Source organism: Halichoerus grypus, chromosome 13 (assembly GCF_964656455.1).
Source record: "Halichoerus grypus chromosome 13, mHalGry1.hap1.1, whole genome shotgun sequence".
Lineage (NCBI taxonomy): Eukaryota > Metazoa > Chordata > Mammalia > Carnivora > Phocidae > Halichoerus > Halichoerus grypus.
This window is the reverse complement of record NC_135724.1, coordinates 40,973,644-40,996,528: the sequence shown is the minus strand read 5'-3', so window position 1 is coordinate 40,996,528 and position 22,885 is coordinate 40,973,644.

Genomic DNA, 22,885 nt, shown 5'->3' with positions numbered 1-22,885 from the left:
CTTCTTTCCTGACTGCTCTTTGATTGATTAATTTTTCTCTATTTCTTTACTTTCCTCTACCTAGTAACCTTCTATTTCTATTATTCTAATAAATTACATCTGAGTTTTAACATTTCTATCTCTTTCCTACTTGACGAAAAACAAGCACTAGAGAACATAAACTATAATCTTAGGAAGTTTATTCTCATGAGGCTGGGGCATTTAAAATATTCCTAACCTGCCTGCATAAGAAAGTCATCTCTCTTCTTTACATTGACTTTTATAAGAGGAATTGGGCTCCTAAATAGGAAAACTAACAGAAAAACAGTTGCTAATATTGTGTGTGTATGTGTGTGTGTGTATGTGTTTGGTGTGTGTGTATGTAGGGTATGTGGATTTAGGATAGACTCCCACATATGGAGTTACAGGGTCAAAACAAACATTTTAAATGTGATTAAAGTGCCAAAAGACTTTTCATGACTGAAATAGCGGACACATTAGGAATACTCTTCATTATCAACTCAGATTATCATTCTAGCCTACCCTCTGAAGCTCCACAAGGGAAAAATGATCCTCATCCTCTTCCCATGCTTTCTTTTAGCATAAACAGACAGAATTCGACCCATAAAAGAAGTTTAGAAAGCCTGTGTGGGAATAATATGGTGAAGGGAAAATATCACAGATTTTAGAACTAGAACTAAAATGAAGATCATCCTCTGGAGAAAGGTAAATTTCCACCTGTTTGGTCACAAATCACAAACACATGTATACATTTTGTATTATAAAATACAAGTGTAAGGTATTAGGGGACTCTTTGCCACTGAAACAGCTTTGTGGGTCTCTAATAAATAGCACTTGTAGGCTTCTTTGAACTTATTTTACCCTTGAATGTTTGTATGTTGAGGAGTCACTCCTAAGTATTAAGCAGATGCCTGAATAAAAGGCATCTTAAATCTACTTGGCATCAATTACAGTGTGCTTTTATGAAGAAGATTGGGCTTTCCATCTCAGACATCCTGCAACCCATGTTTACTGCTTAGTGAAAAAACTGTGCCTCAGAAATAGGTGGTGTTCATGGCTTTTAAAAGAGCGAAGGGAAGAGAGAACTGGCAAGACATCAAAGTGCATTCTGAGATCAGATTTGCTCTGTATGTGCATTTGTTTATTTGTTTGTTAAGCATTTTCGCAAATACAGAGAAGGCAATAAGGGTTCTACTTTGTCCAGTAGAGATAGGTCATAATTCTGGGGCAAAAACATCGAAAAAGTCTACCTTTGTCCGAAATGTCGACACAAGGGACCCAGATATGAATGAGGCCAGAAAGAAAATATCAAAAGGATCTTGACTGGGTGAATTAAGGTTTGCCTTTCAGTGAGCTTTTCTAGGGATGGAGAGAGTAATGGAGAGAGTTAGGAGCACAGACCATGGTGGAAGTTTGTGGAAAGGACCACAGTGATCACTGCCTTCTTGTGGATGGTATGCCAAAGCACGAGGGAGGAAAGAGCACACTCAGTTCTCCTGTGCAAAGACAAAAGAGTTTCTTTTGAATCATACAATTGTTAAACCTACATTTGAAATCTTTGTAGGGCTTTCTTTAAAAAAATACAATTTATAAATAACCAAGATATGGAAGCAACTTCAGGATCCATCAATAAACAGATGGATAAGGAAGATTTGGTATACACACAAACACATACACACACAATGAAATATTATGCAGCCATAAAGAAGAACGAGATCTTGCCATGTGAGACAACACGGATAGACCAGAAGGTATTGCGCTAAGTGAAATAAGCCAGACTGAGAAAGACAAATACCTTATGATTTCACTCATATGTGGAATCTAAAAAAAAAAAATAAAAATAAGTAAATGAATAAGCCAACAAAGAGCAGAATCAGACCTATAGATACAAAGAACAAACTGAGAGTTGCCAGAAGGGAGGGGGAAGGGGGATTGGGCAAAATGAGTAAAGGGGAGTGGGAGATACAGGCTTCCAGTTATGGAATGTGTAAGTCACAGGAATAAAAGGCACAGCATAAGGAGTATAGTTAATGATATTGCAATAGTGGTGGATAGGGATATGTAGATGGTAGCTACACTTGTGAACAAAGCATAATATATAAACTTACCTAACCACTATGCTGTATACCCAAAACTAATGTAACATTGTGTGTCAAATATACTCAAAATTAAAAAATGTACATATATATATATATAATTTATATATACACATATATAATTTGTATATAATTAATTCATTCGATGAATATTTATTGAGTGCCTACTATGTGCTAGGCACTGTTATAAGTGCTTGGGATGCCTCAGTTAAAACAACTAAAAAGGGAACTGGTACTCAAGTCAGATAAGTCAGATAGTAAATATATTTTAAAACACTGAGGATATTATAAAACAAAAACATAATGAATAAGAAAAACACATTGCATGTCATAAGCTGGTACATGTTGAGAAATACAGATCATGGTCAGGGTGAGGAGATGGGTTGCAATTTTACAGCTGGTCAGAGTAGGCCTGTGAGCTGAGCAAAGACTTGAAGGATATAGGGAACGAGGCAAAGGAATCTTCCGACAAAGAGCATTCCAGAGAGAGGGAATGAGAAGAAGGGCCTGAATAGTGGCATGTTGTATGTATTCAATAAACAAGAAGGCCATGCATGCCTGAAGTCAAGTGAGTTGAAGGGATAAATATGAAGAGATGAAGTCTTAAAGGTGATGGGGACCACATGATATAGGGCTCTATAGGCATTTGTATGTACTTTCGCTTTTGCTCTGAGTAAAATGGGGATTGCTGGGACATTGTTTTGAATATGTCTTTTAAATAAATAAAACATGTATAAAATTCCTTGGACACCCCCACTCCATTAATGTTTCAATAAGATACTTCCAATTCAGTTTGCCTTTTCAAGGTTAGAATACACACAGAGAAGCTTAAACCATTTTCTATTCAATGTCAGTTCCTTCTTCTGAATAATTAATGTGTTTCAGAGTTCATGTCTTCTGAATGGTTGAGGCTTTATTCCACTCTTGCTTTATACTCTTTCCAACTTCTGCCTAAGGCAAACTGACATTTGAGGAGGGATTCTCCACTCTTGAATGCAAGGTCTATAAGAGGATTCTTACAAGGACACTAAACTTGCCTTTTTGGTAACTGAAATTGATATCTCTCTTTTAAACAGAATATAGCATTTAAATATGTTTTAAATGGATGAACAATTCCGTTTTCTATCAGTGTGCCATATAGAGTCTCACTGACATTAAGGTACTAGGAAATATCACTGAAATCTTATCTATGACATGGAAGGATCACTGACCTGACATGTTTCCTCTATCCTCTCCTTGTTCCCAGATACTTTTTTACCTCATTGTACCAAAAAATGAAAAAATAAAAAAAAAACCCAAACCTCAATGTTGGGAACATGTAAAAAGCTACTGGCTATTTTTCCATCCCTTATTTTTTTCATTTTATGGATTTGAATGGTTGTTCAGTGAAGAGCATCAATCCAAGGATGGTAGGTGGACCCTCCCACTACTGCTGAATTCAGATATACCCACTGATGTAACTGTCATCCCAATATTACCTGGTCATACTCATGATTGGAACACACTAATTATTTCCAGACTTTATGCAAATAATTTTCTTCTATCAACCTAGAAATATGGCTTACCTTGTGAGTTATTTCAAGCTGGTGTAAGACACTCTTAACTGGGAGATGATTAAAATTAAGAGGATGGCATACTTTCTCCCACCAGAAACCAAAACCAGTATATTCTGGACTCCTGGAAAATGTTAATGTCAATGATTTGTTTCCAGTCTAATGTCACTGAGAAGACTTATAAAGGATCTGATCAAATCTAATGTAAACTGTGTAGATGTGATTCATGCTTACTAACATAGGAGGTGTACTTACAGTTAATGATAGGACAATAAACATTGAAACAAGTCATGTAGATAAGAGTTAGAGGCTTAATGAAGACATACAAATTTGCAGTAAAATGTACTGATGGGTCAGTTACAAATATACTAACAACTCCCTAAAATTTTGACAAATTTTAGTTTAATCTAATAGTCTAATAATATTTATAACAATCTGATCCTAGGTGATAACATGAATCTATTTTATCCCTTTTATAACACATGGGTAGCAAAATAGCTAGATTATATAATATCCTGACCACACTTTAATATTAGAGTTTGAAGGATTCAATTTTCTCTAAGATTCATATCATAAATACTTTTATACATGCCTCTTATTTTGCCCTTTGTTAAGCAATCTAAATCTTCTTGGCATTTTCATAATAAAGTAATGTAAGATGTCCTGTTTTTAAAAGGCTTTTTATTTTGGTTTTGAGAATATGGAAAATGTCAGAAAAGTAATTATAAAATATAAAGAAAGAGTTGAGTTTCTGATAACATCAGGAAAAAATAAGTATTGTGATTGTATGTTACTCAGAATTTTAGCATTGATAAATTAAAATGTCAGTCCAGCATTTGAAAAAAATATGAATAATAACTACAATCTTTAAGAATATCTACTCCTTAAAAACTAACAGTGGCCATAACTTGTCAGTTTGTTATGGAGTAAAAGATTGCTACTAGGAAGTTAACTTATTCTTCTTGCTTCTAAAAAATTATTTCTCAATGTGGGGGAAAAAAAACCCTCAACACTTCACAGCCTAAAGACGTACTGTTTGAAATTACCTTGTGGGAAGAAAAGAACTGCAAAGGTGTTCTCTGAATAGATTTTGATCTCTGCAAGGATATGAACTATAATGATCAGAGGGCATTCTAAAATGCTTCAAAAGTTGTTAAATCAAGGAATAACTCAACCTGGACACGCTTTATCTTTTCAAGATTGAATGCTAGTGAGCAAGAGCTGTAGGTTGCCACAGCAATAGTATTCGAAGTATAAAGATGAGATATTAAGTAACTGGACATTCTTTCGGCATGGTGTTAAGCTATTGTACATTCTTCAAGGTTTAACACATAACCCATGCCTATATATAGCTGTACCTTCATATGTTATAATTAGGCAAGATCAAATTTTTATCAGTTGAATAAGGTTTTTGTTCCATATCAAATAAAAACTATAGTTCTGAAAAAGACAGTACGGTTTGTTTTCTAAATAAAACAGAGAGCTCTAAATATTATTGTAAATGTGTATCCTATATAATTTGTTAATTTTTTACCGTCATTTTTGCATAAGTAACAGAGATAATCTATTGTGTATCATTAAACTTTTTAAATATAAAAGAATAACATCCTACCAAGAGAATGTTTGCAATTTAAAAAATTTATAAATAGTGCATGCTACCTTGAAGGGTTCAGAAAACTGGATTTAGCTATTTCTTCTCTCTGTTCTTCACAGTCTAAGATATATTTGCCATGTATTTTGCAAGTCCATGTTCTGTATTACTCTTCTTCATGCATCAAAATGATGGATAAACCCATATATAGGAGATACATTTTAATAGTTCGAATGCATTTTATTTTCCTGTTGAAGGATTTGGCATTTACTCACCAATATGGTCTTTGTGATGTTACATTTTTACTAGGAATAATTGCTCTGAATAGCAATTATCTAAGTCAGCTCCCTACATATGCAGTACAGTTGGTTAGTTAGGATTGCCGTTTGTATCTACCTTTGTCCAAAAGTGATTGGAGCTTTGTCAAAGGTTAAGATGGCAGCAACACATTGGCAGTGTTTTAACCAAGGGAGACAGCAAGTCCTGGCAATATTCAATTGACCCTTTAACTAAATATGTTCTTTGCAAATTTTTATTAATTTGCTTTTCTTCAAGCAGAGATCCGTTCTAAACGCTTGTCTTAAAAACAAGACATTGACTTCCAGGCACACTCTGTGAGCCATGTGATGTTGAAAAGAAAACCCTGCTGGGCATTAAGGTGGACACTTGCTGTAATGAGCACTGGGTGTTATATGCAACTGATGAATCACTGAATTCTACCCCTGAAACTAATAATACACTATATGTTAACTAAATTAAATTTAAATTAAAAATTTTTAAAAACTGTCATAGGGTTTTCTGCCTTACTTCCTTCACCAGGGAAAGAGGATATTGCGCTAAGTGATTTCTAAAGTCCGTTCAGTCTCTAATGTGCGATGCAATGAATAAGTTCAAATATGCTTATTATTCTCTTCAGCGAATATTTATCCTATTGCTGAAACAATAACTAGATTCCACGTTTGAATTCTATGTTTCTATATATCAAAAATCTGGACAGTCACAAAAAACTCTAGACAAACAAAATATCAGAACTGTTAAATGATAGAAACCCTAAAAAAAACCTTGAGAAGTGTTTGGTATCTTAGAATCTATGTAGTATATAATCATCATCATTATTATTAATTTATTCTCAGAATGAACTGAGCATGTCATGTGACCCAGATGCCATGCAAAGATGTTTGGAGTTGTATTTTATTATTGTCTTAAAAAAAAAAAGATTTACTACAATCTAAAGTTTATTTGTATTTTCACATTTTTGTAATATATTTGAACTAAGATATACTATACTAATTACATTTTAAAATTTAAATTTTAACTTTTTATTACTAGATATTTATGAATTGTCTGGTCACATTATTACATTTTATTTATTTTCATACTAATGAAATGCATCACAGTAAACATAAATAATTTTATTTGTGAGTTGATTTTACACATAGTCGTTTAGGCCTTATAGCTTTTAAGCATTCCTGAAAAGTTTTGTAAATGAATATACCAATGAAAAAGCAACTGGTAAAGTTTAATAATGTATAGAGATTTGTGAAATATTACATAGCCCGACTTTGTAGTAATTTTTGAAATTACCCTGTACTTTCCTTCTCCACTGCTGTCAGCACAGTGCAAATCCTCATTACTGCATGTCTGTGTTTTATTAATATTCTTGCAAGTCTTCCGCCTCTGATTCTTTCCACTTCGTTCCATTCAGAAAATTTTGATAGAAAAACTTTATAAGATACCATACCATAACTACCTAATCCTGAGGAGACTATGTTGCTGTTTCTCCACCTAAATGAAAAGTTTTATTTCCCCCCCGCCCCAGCTGGTCTATATCAGTTCCCTCTTCCTCATCACTGCCTCAACAAAAAGCATCTTCTAGAAAAGGCATGCTAACTATCTGTTTTCAGAGTGTGAGGCCCTACCTTACTTTTTTCTAGCCAACAATCACTTATTTACAAATGCATCTACCTCAAACCCCACCTGTTGCATGAAACCCTTTTCACAGCTTCAGATGAAATTGCCTGCACTAAATGCTCATCTCTAAACCTTTATAATATATCAAGTCATATATTATCAGTTAGCCATCCCTATTTGTTGTCTATTTATAGCTCTAATATCCTGATTGACACATTTAACCTGAAGACCCTTATTATTAGCATCTCTAGGATACAGGTTTTTCTCTTCAGAACCATACAGGATAAAAGCTTAGGGCTATTGGCCAGAACAGTCGGCTCCTGCATACGTCTGTCTCACCACTCGCCGTACCGCCTTCACCCTCTGGACACTAGCTGAAGTGATCCTTTCTCACACCATTTTCCATCCCTGTCCTGGTTTGCTTACGTGCCGTCACTTCTGTCTGGCGTGTTCTTGCTCCTCCTCTGTCTTGTTAACTCCTATTCAATACTTAGATGTCAACTCAGGATCTTTTAGAGGAAAGCCTTCCCTGACCACCTCCTTGACGATTTTGAATCTCCTTCTTCTACACCCTCTTAACACCAGGCATGTCTCCTTTGCAGCTCCCAACATGCTTGGAATTTTACATATAGGTGTTTGATTGTGTATTTGTCTTCTTTTCCCATTCAGTTAGAAAACTTCCACGTCTGGTATCTCAGTGCAAAGAATGTGCCTGAAACGTAGTAGGCACTTAATACTTATTTTTAAACTAAACCTTAACTCTAGTACAGCTCATGGTTTCTAGAAATATGACACCTATTGATATCCTACATGGAAAACTCCCCAACAAGAGACATGCAGCTCTATTTGATAGGTCCACAATGCTTTAGCTCTTCACTTCAAATCTCATTAGATGAGAGTATCATTAAGAAAGTATTTTTTAAATGGAAAATATAAAGGGCTAGTTCTAAATTCTAACTGTACCTCCAAAGTGAATTTCATTACATAGTAACAAAGAATCTATTGTGCACCTAGATATCCTCAACTTTAAAACCATCACAAAAAAACAAAACAAAACAAAACAAAACAAAACGGGGCACCAGGGTGGCTTAGTTGGTTAAGCATCTGCCTTGGGCTTAGGTCATGATCTCAGGGTCCTGGGATCGAGCCCCATGTCTGGCTCCCTCCTCAGTGGGGAATCTGCTTCACCCTCTCCCTCTGCTCCTTCCCCCTGCTCATGCTCTCTCTCTCTCTCTCTCTCAAATAAATAAATAAAATCTTAAAAAAAAATAAAAACCATCATAACATCAACCATTCTTTCTGCTAGAATTAAGTTTATATATATTTATATAAAAATAAAATACAAATACAAAAATAAATATTTATATAATAAGTATATCTTATACATATTTTATACAATATAAATAATACATGCACTATATATATTTAATAGTTTAAATGTAAAATGCTATCAAATAAATTAAATTTTCCTAAAGTGGCACATAACATTGTCCTCAATATCCATGAAAACTTAAAACGTAAAAAGTCTTTTGGATTTATCATTAACCAAGAATAATGTCCAAATGAAACTTCTTTAAAGCAAATTCTGTTGTGTAGTAAAAGGTGTTATAGTGAGTTTCTGGTGTGCTTAATACTAAAACAGAAACTGATAAGGCATCAGGCTAAACACCAAGACAGTGGAGATTTTTAAAGTCCATTAGATTATAATGTCATTGACATGAGGGAACCAGTATTTTATTTCCCTTGTAACCTTCTGCCTTTCACTCTATAGGACAGGATTTTGCACAGAGTGAATGGTCAATAAGTTATTGCTGTGGTGACTGCTAGATAACGAGTCATGAAGAATAGCTAAATTAGAGTCAGGAAAAATCAGAGCTGTAGCAATCATGTGGGTTGCAATGATTATCAAGAGACTAGTCAAAGGATGGCAGTGAGAGAATACGATCAGTACACCTGGTAAGAGTGTTGCTGCGCAGCTCTTCAGGAAGTAACAGACTGACTTAATGTGATGCAAGTGTGAATTCAGGAACATAAAGTAGAATACTCACGATCTGTTATCACAAACTGCAAAGCAATAATTACAACTGGAAGAAAAGAAATCTCACTCGGTACCTTTGAAATTATACCATCAAAGGACTTTGCCGTCTTCACCTTTGTATTCGTACATTTTAAATAACATTTTTTCAGAGAGTTAAACTGAAATGTTTCTTGCAGGGAGGAAATTGTAGGAAGTATTTATACACCCAAGTAAACATGGAATCCAGATATATTTACCTTCAAAACCAAGCCGCATAGTAACTGTGCTTGTATCTTTCAAACTCCAATGGCATTTTTCATTTTAACCTCATAGGCATTTCATGGTGTGTGTATATATATATATATATATACACATATATATATATATATACACACACACACATATATATAATTTATTATATATGTTATTATATATTATGTAATTATGTATATATATATTTAACAGTAATGTCATAACTACATGCGAAATGGCAATGATATGAAAATATTAACGTTCTTAATATATTAATTAAGGTGATCTTTCAACCTATCTGTGCCTGTTTAGGCAATGGAGGGTGGAGGATTCTGGAAAGGGATCTGATTTTTGGGTTCCCATTCCATACACCTAGAACTCAGTCAAGCAGTCTCGTCAAATTGAACCGGTGGAGCAGGATGGCAGGGGAAAAGAAGCACTAAGTTATGGGGCGCCTGGGTGGCTCAGTTGGTTAAGCAACTGCCTTCGGCTCAGGTCATGATCCTGGAGTCCCTGGATCGAGTCCCGCATCGGGCTCCCTGCTCGGCAGGGAGTCTGCTTCTCCCTCTAACCCTCCCCCCTCTCATGTACTCTTTCTCTCTCTCATTCTCGTTCTCTCAAATAAATAAATAAATCTTTAAAAAAAAAAAAAAAGAAAAGAAGCACTAAGTTATAGATGCTTTTATTAGCCAGCTAGGGAAGTCTCTCAGCCAAAGTAGATAGTAAATGCTATCATCAGACAGCTTTAGCCTTAAATGCAGGAAAGTAAGTGATGCCCAGAGGACAGAAATAGGGTGAAAGGGGTGGAAGAGGCTATGATCCCATAGAGCTCCTGTCCCCCCTCAGCTAGATGACACATGGGGAGAGGATGTGGAAGGAAAGGGGAGAGTACCAATTAGCTTACCTGGTTCATCCTGGCAAAAATGGAGAGCCCTGAAGAGAACATATCTAATTAAATTATGTTGAAGTTAACAGAAGATAACTGTTTTTTGTTTTTTTTTCCACTATCAGACAGATAGGAGCTAATGAGGAAGACCAACATTTTTTTCACAACATAAAGCTACTATAGTACTGTCCACATCTGAACATTACCTTTGTATTCCTGCCCCTTCCCCTTATTTTTTTATTTTTTATTTTTTAAAGATTTATTTATTTGTTTGAAAGAGAGCTAGAGAGAGAGAATGAGAGAGAGAGAGCATGAGTGGTGGGGGAAGGGCAGAGGAAGGAGAAACAGACACCCTGCTGAGCAGGGAGCTTGATGTGGGGCTGGATCCCAAGACCCTGAGATCATGAAAGGAGCCGAAGGCATAGGCTTAACCCACTGAGCCACCCAGGCACCCCTCTGCCCCCTCCCTTTAAACCTGAAATTCACTTGATATGTACCATCATTCTGCATAGAGTCGAGAAAGATTTATAAAAATATGCATTTCCAAGTTAACTGGGCTATGAAGAAATAAAGAAGATTCCAGAAATATCTACAAAGTGTTGGTATTTCAGGAAAAAAAAAAAAGAAACAAAACCAGAAAATTAATTTTTTTCTGTACATCCCTGAACAAAACAAAATTGGGAAAGTATTAAATTGCAAAATCTTGTGTAGTTCAACATTTTAAATTTATATTCCCTTCATTTTGTTTACCACCCATCCTCCTCCTCCAACTCATTTCCCACTTCCTATTCAACACTAAACTTGATAATTAAGTTTTGAATCTAAGTGTCAGTGGGTGGGCAGTTCTCTCTATGCCACCACACTTCAAAATGAGTCTTTCCCAAAATTGTACGAAAAGATTGTCTACTCTTCCTCCTGATGATATGGACATCTTGACTCCTCAGATGCCCCAAACTTAGGAATATCTGCAGAGACACTTGAGTCAATGGAATCATAGCATGGGTAAAGGGATTGGTAGTGAGGACATTTGTTTAGGTATTCTGAGCTTCTCCCCATGCCTACTAATGTTCATTATATGGTTATGCATAATCTACCTTTGCATCAATTAATAATGTGTGTCCTTTTATATTCAGCCATATTTCACAAATTAAATTGTTAGAACATATTATAACTTATGGAGCATTCCTTTTGATTTTTAATTAACTTAAGCACTTAGAATATCAAACTTCTCCACTGTTAAATTGAAAATTTTCCTGTAGTTCTCACGTGATGGCTAGTAATGTAACTAAATGAGGGTATTTGACAGGGAGAGGAGATTTCTAATTTCTAATTATTTCTGGCCCAGGATACGAAAATACGGTTTCTCTGCTTTGGCATGCTTTATTATTTGTGTCTTAGAATTGTGTGACAAAGAAGCAGCCAGTCTCTTGGTATTAAGATAAGTTGTTGAGAGCTAGTTCTATGTACCTTATGCTATATATTTAATGTGGTGTGGTCAAATATACCAAATAGTCATTATTTACTGTTAATATGCTAAATACCATCTTCCGTGCATGCTTCTACATGGATTATGTTACCATCATTAAATGTAATATCATTTTATGGGGTTTGGTGTTGAATACACCCACAGTTAGAATCTGCACAAAGATAACACTGTGCTGAAAATCAATATTACAAATTCCAGTTGTAATTCATTCATGTTTTCTATAATATCTAATGATAATTTATTCTAAAATGAATAAAGAATATTTTTGGCAACTAGAGAGCAGAGGGAAAGAGAAATCAAATTGCCAGACTAAATGAAACTCTATTATAAACCCAAATACTGTTTAGAATCATTCTGTTCAAAAATTTACTTTCTTTTTCTTTGTGTTTATCAAAATTTCTATTGCAGTCAGTAAACAAAAAAAAAATTATCTAAAATAACTTATTATAAATAGTCATAGGAAAGCCAAGCTCTTCAGGTAGTCTTCTAACACACTGGGGCAGTAAAAGTGCAGAATATGCATTATAAACCAGGACAACCTAAGAATCAAAAGCCCCTTGCCATATTTCTTTTTTTCCACAGACATTTCCCATTGAGGAGGTTAGACATTTTTAAGTAGATCAGGGTATTAGACTTTGTAAGCATTACAAATTATTTTGAGAAATGCTATTTATTGAATATATATAACATGCTAGGCACAGACCAACAAAAAATAATGAAACCCATGCTCTATTGCGATATACAATTAAAATCTCTACATATTTGCACTCTTATACTTGAAAAAGTCATGGATATTTCTATGATTATTTTGTGGATTCAAATCTAACATCTCTACTAAATTCAATCTCAACTTAATTTTTTTAGGAGAACTATAAGGAAATAATTATGCTGTTCTGAAAGGAATATGACAAAGAATTACCTCTTCCCCACTTCCCTATATTTTGAGAAATTATTCACAAAGCAGTCATATATGTAAGACAGATGTGAGCTCTTAATTCAGTCAGAAACATTCTTTTGTAAAGAAATGACTTAAAGTAGTTTTGAATGGTGCCATGTAAAATGGAGACATTTTGACAGGTAATGTGGAGGAGAATATGAGAGCATTCTGGGTAAAGATTGAATACGAAGCAACATGTGGCTTGATTTTTATCTGTTCATCTGCATATCTATAAATCTGTCATCTATCTATATATCTATATCATCTATCTATCTATCTATCTATCTATCATCTATCTATCTATCAATATATCCATCTATCCATCCATCTATCTATTGAGTTAAAGAGTGAAATAAATCTGAGATTAGAGGGAACTATGGAGAATATTCCATGCCATTGACAAGAGTTGATAATTCCATATATTTTTAGGTAGACAATAGGTTGTTATAATATGCTTTTGAGCGGATTGATAAATGGGGACATTATAATTTAAGAGTGTAATATGGCTTTCCAAAATTTTGAACATGATATTGATTAAGAAATATATTTTACATTAAATCCAATCCCCTTACTTGTGAAAAAGTTATTTCATGAAATGTTACTTATCCTGACTATCTACAAGGCACTCTGATATTTTCTATTCTGTTCTCTTACATTTCTGTTCCGTTTTGTTGCAAAAATGTTACTTTGCCTCCATTACATCTATTTCGTAATGTGTCTCTGGAGTTTGAAAAATACTGCTGTAGCAATAGCATCTATTGGTGATAATATAGGAAAGATTAACTTGAAGAGAGGCTAACGTGGGAGGGTTAACTATGGAATAATAAAGACATGAATTAAATTGTGTCACGCTTTAATGTTACGAGGGAAATCATGAAATACAAGAAAAAACATACACATTAGGGAAAATATTTATATCTAAAACACAGATTATAGCTAAGGGAAATAAATGGATTTGTTGTGTGTGTGTGTGTGTGTCTATTTGTCTGTCTCTCCATCTGTCTCTCATCAGAATATGTTTCACTTTAGTAGAAACTTTATGGTTCTTGCTCACTGCTGTGTCCCCAGTCCCTACAAAGCTATCAGGCACATAGTAAATGCTGAAATAGCATGTGTTGAATGAACAAGACAACCAAGTAAGATAACTAAAATATTAAAAGAGCAAACATCACCAGCCTAAAAACTCCCTTTACATTCATCAAACCAAAGTGTTTTATTTGTTTTTTCTGTTTTATGTATCCTTCTATTAAAAACAGTATAAAATATTGATTTCATTTTACTAAATAAAAGATTATTCATCCCCACTGTGATGAAAATATATTATGAAATTTGAAAAATATAAGCTGTTTTGTGATGACGTAATCAACCTCAGGGACTCCACATATGATCATGCAGCTAATCAAGGAATTATCTTGAAAATAATAAAATATATTTATAAAGAGATGGAGACATTCTTATTGATTTTACTATCCTTCAAACCCAGCAGTGTGACTGGCACACACTAAAGGCTTACTAAATGCATCAAATATGCAAGACTAATATTTTACTTATTTTTTTCGTATTGAACATATCATATATGTCTATTGCAGAGGATTAAAAAATACAAATTAGCAAGAGAATAAAAAGAGTATCACTCTCCCACCAGAGATAACTGCTAATACTGCCAACACATATACATGTATGCTCGGTTTTTATTTTTATTTTATTTTTATTTTTAAAAACAGAAACATTATTGTCCATATTTTATAACCTTGTTTAAAGTCACTCAACTTCATCAAGGTTATTATGGGGAGAAAATGAGAAAAATGTATGTATAGCACTTAATACAGTGCCTAGCATATAAAAAGAAATCAACAAATGTTAATAACTACTATTGAAATCATACTGTTTTACAATCTGTTTTATATTCACTTAATATATAATAAACATTTTTTGTGCCATTAAATATTATTCTGCAATGTTATTTTAATAGCTTCAGCATATTCCATTATATATAATTATATTTTCACCCATCCTATTTTGTTGGGCATTTAGATTGTCCTTTTCACTATTAAATCCATGCTTCAAAGAACATCCTAATAGATATACATTTGCATACATGAAGCTTATTTGCTTAAGATATATTTTTAGATTTTTTTTAATTTAAAAAAAGATACACATACTGCTTTAAAAGGCAAGTGGTATTGCAAGGTTTATATTGTTAGTAAAAATTATTATTGGTGGTAGTAGTAATATAAGTAAGATTTTTATTATAAAGTAACAAGCTTATGTCTTGTGTCTGCCATTCTCAGTTCTGAGTTCTTAAGTTCTTAATACCATAGGCAATTACGTTCATAACCATTGATACCATATTCTAAATAATTTTTTCTTCTCTCCCTCTCTTTTTTTTTTTACTAGAAATCAATTGACTTTCTAGAAGAAAAACTAAGAAATCTCCCTTCACTACCTTTCTTATTATCATTTTCGATAAATCAATATTTAGTGTTTACAGTGTAACTTTTATTCACAGTGGAGCCCCATATAGTACATGAAGATGTATGTCTTCTTTAAAATATCTTTCATATTCTTTGGAGTTTATTGTGCCTAATTGCATCATTTTTGCTTTCCATGGATCACTTGCCAATTACTTTCCAAACTTTCTAACAAAGTGAAATTTTTCCCTTAAACTCCAGTTATTGTCTGTGTTATTTTCTACTCAGAAACATATTTTCTGAAACCATTTCTCCGTGGTAGTTCTCTGGCAATTATATTTTGCAATTTATTTGCCTTTGTGTCTATGTGTGTGTGCTAGATCTAAGTCCTAGATGCCATCCGTGCCTTATACTCTTCTGTTTCTTCTTTTATGTTTGTGGGTCACATTTTCTAATTGAATCCTGTAGATGGTAAACTTTTTTTTGAGACATTGCTTGTCTGATATTTCTTTATTCTCTATCTTAATTGATATTGTGGCTTAATAAAGAAGTTTGTTCTGAGAATTAGGGCTTTGTTTCATTGTCTTCTAGCTCTTACTGAAGATCCCCAATCATTTTGATACCAACACGTGAGAATGTAACTGATCTTTCACTTTGAAAGCTGACCAAGAGGACCTCCATGTTCCAGTCAGTGTGACTAATCTGTGAATCTTCTCCAGCACAGAAATATCTTTCTCAAGGACTTGGGACCATCCCTTTGAACATAATCATGGCAGGAGATAGCATCCCTATCTTTCAGTCCCCGTGGGAGGGTAGGCATCTAACTTTCGAAAGTGCCAGTTAGCAAAGCCAGGTGGCCTAATCACACAGATGGCCCAACCTCCCTTCCCAAGTCCTCCAGTTCTTTTCCATTAACTTACCCCAGCATCAAAAATGCTCCTGCCTGGGTGCCTGGGTGGCTCAGTCGTTAAGCATCTGCTTTGGGCTCAGGTCATGATTCCAGAGTCCTGGGATGGAGGCCCACATCAGGTTCCCTGCTGGGCGAGCCTGCTTTTCCCTCTGCTGTGCTCTCTTTCTCTGTTAAATAAATAAATAAAACATTTTTTAAAAATGCTCCTGCCTTTTGTTTCAGTGGACTTGATTGAGTTCAATTTCTCTCCTATAATTGCAATGGTCTTGATGCCAATGCAATAATATTGAATAAAGTTTTCCTTGCAGTTCTTATCAACCATCTGTTTTCCCTTGACAAAGTATTTTGAATCTCTATTTTATCCCTAGTATTCTAAATGGGTTATATTGTGCCTGGGTGACCTCTCCCCCACACCCAACACCTCAGTGCACTCTGGGATGTTTCAATCTACAAATTCATTTCTTCCAGTTATAGGAATTTTGATTTTTAAAAATAATTCATTTAAGAATCTATTTCCTTTTGTTTTCTTTTTTCTGTTTTAAAAAAAGTTGACTGGAAGCCCTATGAGTGTGTGTGGAGGAGAGAAGGAGTTATCAATTGCTGAACATCATTATGTATGATTAGGTGGAGAATCCAGGAATGTAGCTGAGGGAGATATTTAGTCCTACTGGCCAGTACCCTGCAAAAATAAAAATAAAAGCTTCAGTTATTAGGTTAGGGAAAACAATCTTGTCTGCGTGTTACTCTGAGAAAAAAAGTTGAAGAAATGGGGCTGGGCCTGAATTTTTAATATGCAAATTATTAGATAATTATTCTCTTTCAATAAGAAAGTACTTTTCTATTGCCCTCAACTGGGCCTGGCATCTCCCAGTACAGCCATTGTGTTTTAAGCTCTCCAAATAAACCTTCCAACTTCTGTTTGGATGAAAGAGAACGAGTGACCAAGATTTAAGCAGTGAGAAGGCATCTTGGCATCTACCTTAAAGCTTTTAACTGGTTCACTGGTTATTAGCCCACTCTGTCCCTCTCCTTCAGGGAACCTGTTATGTCCCCTTCATGAGACATTATTCACAACTCTGGAGGAAACCGAGTTTGTTTTTATTGCCCTATTCCTCCACGGGCTTCTGCTACCTTCAGTATGTTAGTTTTTTCTTACCTAGCCATTCCATCCTCAAGTATAATTATCTGCATGCAGGACACGTAAGGTAATCAGTACTTAAAACAAGTTTCTCTGCCTTGCAAGAAATGCGTTAAGGATCTGAGAAATGGCATTAAGTGCACCCCAGACATGCCAATGGGAATGCGAATTCCATGAAAGATGGAGCCTGATGCCATTCACTTTCAAAATGACTTCAATACCACATGTAATGGCCTGGGCATATATATACACCACAAGCCTATAGCATAAGTGGTGTATATACTTAGAAGAATGCATGACCAGCATTATTTTCAGAGTAGATGAGTAAATAAAATCATCCTGCAATAGGACATTTTTTCCTAGTATTATTATTTCTCTGCATGTATGGTTGCAGCCACCTTCAAAAGAATGTCCACAGGAAGGCATGATTGCCTGCCGTTCTAAAAACGTATAAAGCGCTTTAGGGCCATTAAGAATTGAATCCCAGTGAAATGAACTGAAGGGAAACCCACAGTTTCCACTTCATATCCTGCTTAACTTCAGTTATTTTTCCCAAGTGGTGTAACAACTGCCTTGAACTTCTAAATATTTCCTCCTGAGAGTTAGAAGTTCTTACACTTGTAGGAAAAAAAAAAACCCAAAAAACCAAAAACCAAAAAACCTCACTCAGATACCATTTAGAAAGAAAACAGCAAAAATAAGTACCTACGAAGGTATGGACCAAAATCTTGGAGTAGCCTAAAGAGGTGTTATGAGTTTACATACTTATTTATTCATTTATTTAATTTTTTTGAAAAAAAAAAAGTGTTATTTAACTTGCTTCACCTGCAAGCATGGTATTTGAACCATGAAAGCCCATGTGTTTATCTTAAAATATGTATTAGTTTGCTACAATGCATCATGAACTGTTCTTTTTTAGGTTAAAATAATCTCATAGATCTTGCATTCTTATAAGCAGGTAAAAACAAAATAGCATAAGGTATTAGTAAGACCTGTGAAGAAAAGAAAACATGATAATGTTGTGGAGACCCAGAGAGCTAAAGTAGATTGGATCGTCAGAGAAAATCTCCCTGAGGAGTTGACGTTTGAGCTGAGATTTGAATGATGAGGCGAAGCCTAGTAGTAAAAATCTTCATGGTGGGAAAATGCAAAGAAGACCAGGTAGCGTGAGGGGTATGTGTTTGTTGGGAGAAGAGGTGTAAATGAGCAGAGCATGTTAGGGTAGGAAATAAAGAGCAACTATCACCCTACCCCCAAAAAAAATTTATCAAGAGAGAGGAAGACAGACTGGGATGGGATAGGGCAGTAACCAAAGAGAATCAGTGAAAGTAGGTGATCACAGAGAATCTATGGAGGTTAAAATGTAAGAGGCTGGAAACTGAGACCAGGATTAAACAAGTCCGTAAAATGATCAGCATCAGCATCAGCATCGATCAGCATGGGCTGCGGTTACAAACAAGAATTTTAGTGATGTGGACCTCTGTGCTGTGTGACCGTGGGCAAGTTCTCCATGGAAGACTGAGTTCGCTTATCCATGAAATGGGAAGAGCAATATCTATGTGATAGGGTTATGACAATTCAAATTAAAAAGAGAATGCACTCAAAGTGTGTAACATTTTGCCTGGCTGGTAGTAAAAGTATAATAAATGCTACACGTGCTCCATCACTAGTATTTATTTAAATGTGATAAAGAAAACTTAAGTAAGACACATACTTTTGTTCCTCTTTCTGTCTACAAAAATCATATGAAACTGAGGCCTATGTAACTTAATCCTGCTTTGAAAGGGATTTATATTTATTTACTTATTTTTGTGTTCATTGTTTTTCATTTTTTACTTTGCTACAATCCGATTACTTTTGTAATCTCCTGTTCTACAACCACTTTGCAGTAATTTTATGTACAAGGTCCTGGGTGGATTTATTCTAATTTGACCAGATTGTACTTGGAAGCCTGCAAAACGCTGCAAGATCCCAGAAGCAGTTTTATCCCTCCTGTGGGCATTGGCCAACAGGACCGTTCTTTCGCTTCACAGTCACACCTCATTCTTCCCCTCTCTGCCTCCCAAGTCCCTCGGCTCTAGGAATTACAGTCCCTGTCTGTTTCGACCTGCAAATCCTTTCTAATTTTTTGCTGGCTTTGTGCTCAGAAGAGGACGTAACACTGCTACACCGTCCTATTAGAAGTGAGGCCTCGAGAGAATGACATGCTCCAGAGCAGAAACGCACAAACCAAGAAAACAAAGAGTTCTTGTAAATGGACCCTGAGTCTAATCAAATGTTGGTAATATCCGTCTGTTACCTTTTCTCTGATGAGTGAATTTTGCACGCTTAACCCCCGTTCCCTGATCACTTTATGTATGTCTTTGCTTTCTGCAGCATAATTACTGGAAAATTTCAAATCCTTAGTTGGACTTAATTGGATTTTGTATCATTTCTATGTGATTAAAAAAAGTATATTTGTTTATTGTACACATCCTAAAAGAACCATTTGTTATGGACAAGGCCAGTACACTCAGGAAAATCTCAGAGTTATTATATTCATCTCTTAAATTTCCCAATATATAATTGGATAATGCTTTCTATACCCCACACACCCCAAGTGAAAGAGGGGAGTGGATGACATTTCATTTACCAGGTATTACTTTGCTATTAAACAGAATAGAATAAAACTTCTGTTTGCATTTAACCTTAGTACTTCATATATTTTTCAAACCAGTCTTAGTTAAATCTAAGAACCCCCTGCAATGAATGGCTTCCTTGTTCCATATGAATACTTACTCATTAAAATTGGAAAAAAAAAAAGGGTGATAACATTTCCTCACTGATATTTCTGTTTTTTTATAAAAAACAAATTAGAATTCTGCAGATATAATGCAAATTCAATATTGTCACTAATTGTATTAGACAGTTGGAAAAATAGCGAGTCATCTGAGACAGTTTATATTAAAATACTGCTGAGTTTCATATATTTATATTTATATGGATTTTCATAAGATTTTCTTACAGGTTACATTTTAAACAATAATTTCATGGTGGTACAATAATGATAATAAAAAGGGAATAAAATTTGGGGAACATAAAATTATAAATAAAACTTCATATGTAAAACTGCATATCTTTCATTTCACCTATTTTTGGTAAATAGCTATATTCTAAAAGTATTAAATTTTTCTCAAGATAGGCAAAGTTAAATTGTGTTAAAGTTTTAATAAAATCAAACTATTACAAAATGTTACATTTTAAAATAAAATGTCCAGGGGCTTAAATGGACATAAAGATAGTCTTAGAGTGTAAATCCAACATACCTCGCAACTTCTTGTTTTTTTTTAGATATACCCTATACTTTCTATTACATGGAATTATTTTTTAAAAGACTATACTTAGGAGCGCCTGGGTAGCTCAGTTGGTTAAGCCACTGCTTTCGGCTCAGGTCATGATCCTGCAGTCCCTGGATTGATTCCCACATCAGGCTCCCTGCTCAGCAGGGAGTCTGCTTCGCCCTCTGACCCTCCCACCTCTCATGTGCTCTCTCTCTTTCATTCTCTCTCTCTCAAATAAATAAATAAAATCTTTGAAAGAAAAAAAAATAAAAGACTATACTTAGAACTTCCATGTTGTCACTTAGCGTCAAGCTTAATCATTTTCCAAAATTGAAATTGTATCAGCAACTCCTACTTTTCAGATCTTCAACACTGCTTAATAATAAGATATAAAATAAAATAACAGAGGGACTAAACCTGGGCTCTATTTCTGCTGAAAGAAGGCTGAAAGAAGGTTGCACTTGGGCAATTAACATGTAAATAAAGAATAGACCTAGTGAAACTGTAATTTAAAAATTCCAGCTTAGTCTGCTCCTAACATGGCAATGTTTTTAATCAAAACATACAATAGAAAGTCCTATTTTCTTCTTCCCTGTACACTATCCTCTTTTGTAAAAATACAGTCTCCATAGTTACTTCTTGATATTCTGTACAACCAACTCATCCTAGCACATTGCAAAGCATCTTGTGCATTTACAATAGTGTAACTGAAGTATCTATAGAAAGGAATATTTATTATTTCATCTGCCAGGATATTATTAATATAATTCCTTATACTTAATCATATTGTGAAGACTAAAATGGAGCACTAAAATATGCTAGCAAAAGATTTGACTTCTTAATAATAAAATCCAGTTGCCTCACAAACATCCAAGGTTTGCCAAAATTCTGAAAGTACAGGGAAATTGTCTTTGATGGTGCATGAGAACCCACTGATACCAACATGTCATGATTTTTTTCTGTTGATGGAATCAACAGACTGGGATTATTCTTGGGCAAATTATGCCATGACCTGTGACCCTTTGCAAGATATCCTTTTTCTATCTATCATCAGTGTGGAAGATACATCATACAATGGCTCAGGTGATTTTGTTGAAGTTCTCTGATATGGTTATGTTGTGCTTAAAGATTCTATGCAATCCGGGTGTCAGAGAGGCCCTGGGATGGCGGAGTGAAGTGAGGATGTACCTATAGGAGCTGTGTTGCATGGTATGGGTGACACACTCTACCATTTTCATCCTTTGCCAAGCGTGATGATTCCACAGCATCTCAGGAATCAAGTTGCCAAAATATTTGAAAATTCCCTCCTTTAGGCAGAAGGACAAGCAACTGTGTGGGTAAAACTAGCCCTGGAAAATGAAATAAATGATCAATGAAATTCATATTGTGATCTGACTCATTATTAGCAGACGATCAAATATGATGTTGCCGGGAGGTAGTGGGGAGATCCTCTATTTGTTAGGAGCTAGGATCTCTAACTATGGAACTGAGGAGACGAGGGAAAAAAAACCTTTCATTTCTTCCACTGCTGGAGATTCGTATAGCCGAGGTTTTCTCGTCAGTCAGCAGTGAGACATTTGCCCCAGTCAGATGTGATTCTCTCATTGCATATGACAGAAAAGTAGAAAGAGTGGGGGAGGGGAGTCAAATAAAAGTCAAACAAAACAAAGCTCAGACACATAACAAACTGCCAGTTTAACACTGAAGGATCTACTTCTCATCCTCATTCATAATTTCTCTCACCAAGTGTCTCTGGCTCAGTAAATTGTAGTTTGCCTAGTGCTTTTGGGATTTACAAACGGCTCTGATGAACATTACCTCAGATACAGACCCTCACAAAATCAATTCTGTGATACCCCAGTATTAATTAGGTCCCTCATTTCTTAGAAATTGAAAATGTTGCCACCTACTCAGGTGCTTTCAAAAGAAAATGGATATGGCCTAAATCAATGTCAGGGTTTGCATTCTAAGCCCTAAATACAGAACTCAACCTTATTTATACTGTCTGTAAACCACTTGTTATATATGGTCGAAGGAAGTAACAATACTGACAGAATGATTGACCCACAGTTTTTCAAGGTAGTAAAGTTAGTAAAAGCACAGATCCAATAGATCTTAAATTTTCACATCAGTTTCTGCATATATTACATAACCATCGGATTGGAGCTCCCAGTGCTCTGCAATGTAGGGGCTTTTTGTTAAGGTTTTTTGTTTCATTTTCATCAAAATTAGGGATTTCTATTCTAAAATGTATACTAAAACAACATGCCTACACAGATGAGAGAATGGAGGAAGATATTTGAAAATATTCCTTATAGGACTGAGATAAGACTCACAGTTGCCCTCCTGGATTATTCATGACAAAGTTAAACTCAGA